The sequence below is a fragment of the Hordeum vulgare genome, chromosome 2H, assembly GCF_904849725.1.
Source record: "Hordeum vulgare subsp. vulgare chromosome 2H, MorexV3_pseudomolecules_assembly, whole genome shotgun sequence".
NCBI lineage: Eukaryota > Viridiplantae > Streptophyta > Magnoliopsida > Poales > Poaceae > Hordeum > Hordeum vulgare.
The window spans coordinates 32,244,746-32,249,450 of record NC_058519.1 but is presented as its reverse complement, the minus strand read 5'-3'; the positions used below and the strand labels follow the sequence as shown (position 1 = coordinate 32,249,450).

The window sequence follows — 4,705 nt, the reverse complement described above, 5'->3', positions numbered from 1 at the left end:
AAAAACAGATTTGAAGATATTAAAGTGTTCCAAAGTATATTTGGCTTTTTACTTAGCTCGAAAGATTTGAAGTCGTTGAATGATGTTGAATTATGCAAATGTTGTGCTAAATTTGTAGAAGCGTTTGCTCGAGGTGATGTTGAATTAGATGAGCTCTTTTCAGAATTACGAATGTTGCAAATGACTTTAGCAGATTCTGATGTGCCATTGGGTGCTATGAAGATTTTTGAGTATGTTAGAGACATAGGCTGTTTTCCAAATATATTAATAGCTTATCGAATTTTATTTATTGTACCAGTCACTGTAGCATCAGCTGAACGTAGTTTCTCAAAGTTGAAGCTATTAAAAAATTATTTGAGATCAACAATGTCACAGGAAAGATTGAATGGTCTTGCTACTTTATGCATTGAGAAATATAAACTGGATAAAATAAATGTTGATGTGATTATTGATGACTTTGCTTCTCGAAGTGTTAGAAGAAACACAAGATCGTATCTTCATAGTATAAACATGAAGTGCTAAGCTTGCTTTGTTGTGCCTTATGCAGGAAGCCTTAGAGAAATTTTATCCGGGTGAAGACATGAAGTGAAGAGCATGCAGATTGGGGAGGCTAGAAACCAATGTAAGTTTTGTAGATCTGAACATCAATGTAAACATGAAGTGCTAAGTTTGCTACCAGTTTTGACATGGGTTTTTGTTTTGCAGATCAATTGATGAAATGATGGTCTCTTTGTGCCACTTAGAAGAGTGATCTTTTGTACAACTATATTATTTTCGTACTACTATGTTGTACTTCTCTAGATTATTACAAATAAATAACATGTGGCGTGCGTTTCATTGTCCCTGTTCAAAGACCATTGATCTATACTATATATTGATTACTGAATTGCTGTTGAAATACGACAAATTTTAAATTTTTATCTATCTACAAAGACCCCATTTTGTTGTCTCGCCCCAGAGCCTCTGAAATGTATGGAGCGGCCCTGTTCGTCCTAGCACACGTGGGCGAGTGAAGGAACGAGATTCTCCGGTGTGCGCTGCGCCGGTCCTTGTATGGGATCACCTGAGGCAATGCTGCCATTTATCTAGCGTCAAGTGGGACATAGGTGCCTCCATAAGTGAGAAATAGTCACGCCCGATCCTATATACCGTCTACAAACAAAGAGTGGCTTTACTTGCACCGCCCATACGTGGACCGGCCCAGTTCGTGGCAGCGCATTGTGTGTTTGCTGTTTTCTTTCTTCTTTCCTTTTTGTTTGTTTTTCCTATCTGGTTCTTTGTTTGTTTGTTTGTTTTACTCTTTCTATTTTTCTTGGGTCTGCTGTTTTTTCCTTTTTTTTATTAAAACATGGTGAACATTTTTCATACACACTAGCAAAAGGGCCCGTGCGTTGTAACGGGGCAAAAAATGTGTGATCATTTTTAACAAACATTTTATGAATGAAAAACTATTTTATAAGTCACAAACCATTGTCTTTTTTTGAACTTTTAGAATATTTTTCCATTCATGATCTTTTTTAGAATTGACAAAAATTTGCACAATTTCATTATAAAAAGTACATATATGAATGAAAGACAAAGTTCATAAGTACACATGGACCGGTGGTAGGTTTAATATCTTCAGATGATATATTACAGAGTACAGATTACACAATATATTCACTACACTTGAAGCTGCTGAAAGCACGTGCACTTTGGACTTCACACATAACATACGTGTTGATATGCACAATCTCTGAAGTACCCTCGGAGTCCGCCTTGTCTCAGAGCTCGTTCTGGCCGTGCCCCTGATCTGCGCACACACCAAAGTCCGCCGGCGATTCCCTTCTCTGCAGTCTGCTCAAGCTGCCGCTCGACGGAACAGAGCGGACAGGCACACTGAGGTGGAGAAGGCATCGGTTATTTTGGTTTTGGGACGGAGGGAGTACCACATCATTAGCTCGCTGGTTTGAACTGAATTTAAGAGCAACTCTAGTAGATCCACAGTAACTTGAGCCTCTAAAATGGTTTTGTAGTGCATTGAATTACTGTTTACAGGCTCAAGAGCACTTATAGGGCAGTCGCTGGCTTTGTCCCCAAGGAGATGTTGCTCTTCAGCGCTATACCCAGCTCGTCCAAGGGGAAGGAGCTCCACCCCCATCCCAGGAGATCCAGCCGGAGCCAGTCCCCACCACCGACAACCTCGCCTACATTGGCTACTCATCCTCCCTCTATTAAACTGGCCCTAGTGTGGGAGAAGCAAGTAAGCCAACATCCTCCTATAAGTCTTTTCCCAGTAGTGCGTAATCCTAGTTCGTAACTTTTGTCTCGTTGATACATCGTCATTTTACAAAATTATGAAACCTGTGACTGGTTTCAGACATGTTCTAAAACATACAAGGTGTTTGTTTAGTTACCGACCTTGTAGTGTTTATAAAGGCTTACATGTCTTATCAGAGCAGTAAGTAACTATTCAAACAATCACAGGGGAATCTTTTTTAGATGCTTGAATTTTGAATGTAAAATTAAGGTATTCACAAGCAGTATTATATCACAAAAAGAATCATCATGTCTGTAAGGAGGCTCTAAAAGGAAGTTGCAATTTGGTTTCAGAAAGTACGGATGAAATTTCTGAACTGAATTTGACGTTTTTTCACTGGTGTCAAATGTATGCACACTGCTTTCATAAGGAATTTTATACCCTGCTTCGGAACTGTTGAATGACAAAAAATAGCGAACATGATAAAATTGAAATGTGGATGTTATCTGAATCCCACCACAAATGCTCTTCAGCTTTATTCCAACACACATGGCTTTGTTCTCTTCTCCCCAATGTACACCACTTGAACAACAGCTTGAGCTAAATTTCTACCAGAATCCTTTTATTGCAGTATAGTGAGCGACAGCGCGCTGGTGGGCACATCTTCCCTTGTTTGTACATTCATCTACACTCTACAAGAGGATGTTCTCAAAGAATAATTGTATCTATAACTAACAAATCAGGCAATGTTATTGATGCTATAGCCTGGGATCTCTAGATGACTCGAATTCAAGATAGGCTTGCGCTAACATTTCACCGAGCCGGAGTTGAGCTTCTGTGGAGAGGTGCAGCTGATCGTTGTTGAGCGGCAGGCCCATGGCATCGACAAGAATCACATTGGGAAGATTGATACTTTTCTGAGCATCCCTTACGATGTATGTGTAATTCCCCTCCCCTGATGCAAGACCAACCTGGAACGAAGAAGAATCATTATACGAGATTCTTATTTCTTACTATGGACTAACACAGAAAAAATGCACGAATAATCTAATATGTTTGTAAAATATTTTGTAAGTGAATTGAGGAGTGTAGAATCAAGATCACTTATGTACAAGCTTCGTGAAACTACAATATGTATACCTCTGATTCTGCTGTCTTGCTCAATTAAATTCTACTGTGAACTTATGAAGGTGAGTGAGTAAGTCTAGTACGACCAAACAGAGCTAGAGCTTCGAGCAAGTACCACCGGAGAAAAATTGCACAAAGTACTTTCTCATGAGGCAAACTGAACCGGTAACGACAACAATGTTGAGGATATCTGAACTGAAAATATGCAAAACAAAATGTTCTCTGAACTTCTTACCACAGATTGTCTGGTGTATTTGGACCTCCTTCCACGGGTAGCTGAAGAACATGCAGCAATAGAAAATAAAACAACATGAGAGGGAAAAAGATGAGGAAATGGCAAGGATACTATGTGTTTAACACAGCTAGAGTCAGAGAAGCAAAGAACGGGGAAATGGATGAGGGATTTGAGGCTGTACCAGGAGGAGGACGCGCGGGCGCACCCCTGCTCTTGCTGGGGGAAGGGTTGAGCCCGTAGCGAACGGGAGCGGATCCGGATCCAGATCCGCCGCCCGCTGGTTCTTCTTCTTCCTCCTCTCCAGATCCCTCATTCTCGCATCAACGAGGGGAGGAGGACGAGGAAGGGCGGCCGGAGCGAAGCCGCCACGCTATCCCTGACGAGGGGAGGAGGAGGACGGGGAGGGGAGGGAGGGAGGAGGAGGAGGAGGGGCGGCGGAGCACCGACTTCCTTCTGCCTCGACGCCGCCGGCACCAGCCGCCGACGACCTGCGCCCGAAGCTCCCGCGAGTACGCCGTGCTCGAGCCCATCGTGCAGGGAGGGGTGATTCTGTAAAAGTGAAACGTTTTTCAACTTAATAAAAGACAGCAAAGGACTGCGGGTTGATTTAGAATAAACGAAAGGGTGTTTTTGCAAAAATGTCACGACGGACGATCAGAAACCGTATTTACTTTATTATTAGGGAGAGATTGAACAATTGGTTAATATAATGTGAATATTTGTTTGTTTGACACACGATGAACTATTTGTTAATGGTCATTGCATATTAGTAAACTTTCACAGTCTATTACAAGAAGGTAATGAATTGTATTAATAAGAATTGGGTGGCTATTAAAAAATCTCTATATATTGCAAAGATGTTCATGGTGAATTATAAAAATGTTGATCGTATATTAAAATAACTATAACATGCATTATAAGTCTAATAATATAATTTCAATGTATATTAAAAAAATCAATATGTATTTCAAAACAACTCATGAGCAGCTATAATCATGAGGGTCAAAGGGAAATTAGTTAGGTCCAAATCAACATGGGAGCAACTAGTTGGCGCCAAATCAATATGGAGCAACTACTTGGCGCGCGCACCAGGCGTGTGACAT

The 4,705-nt window shown here is 41.0% G+C and overlaps 1 long non-coding RNA gene across 1 annotated transcript; it reads right to left on the bottom strand.

The window, feature by feature from the left end:
* Window positions 1–2,741: 2,741 nt before the first annotated feature.
* Window positions 2,742–4,010, bottom strand: LOC123429412. The gene is made up of 3 exons (XR_006622664.1): window positions 3,784–4,010; window positions 3,603–3,643; window positions 2,742–3,210 (listed from the first exon to the last, which is right to left on the bottom strand). It is a non-coding gene; the product is annotated as an uncharacterized LOC123429412 (long non-coding RNA).
* Window positions 4,011–4,705: the final 695 nt, after the last annotated feature.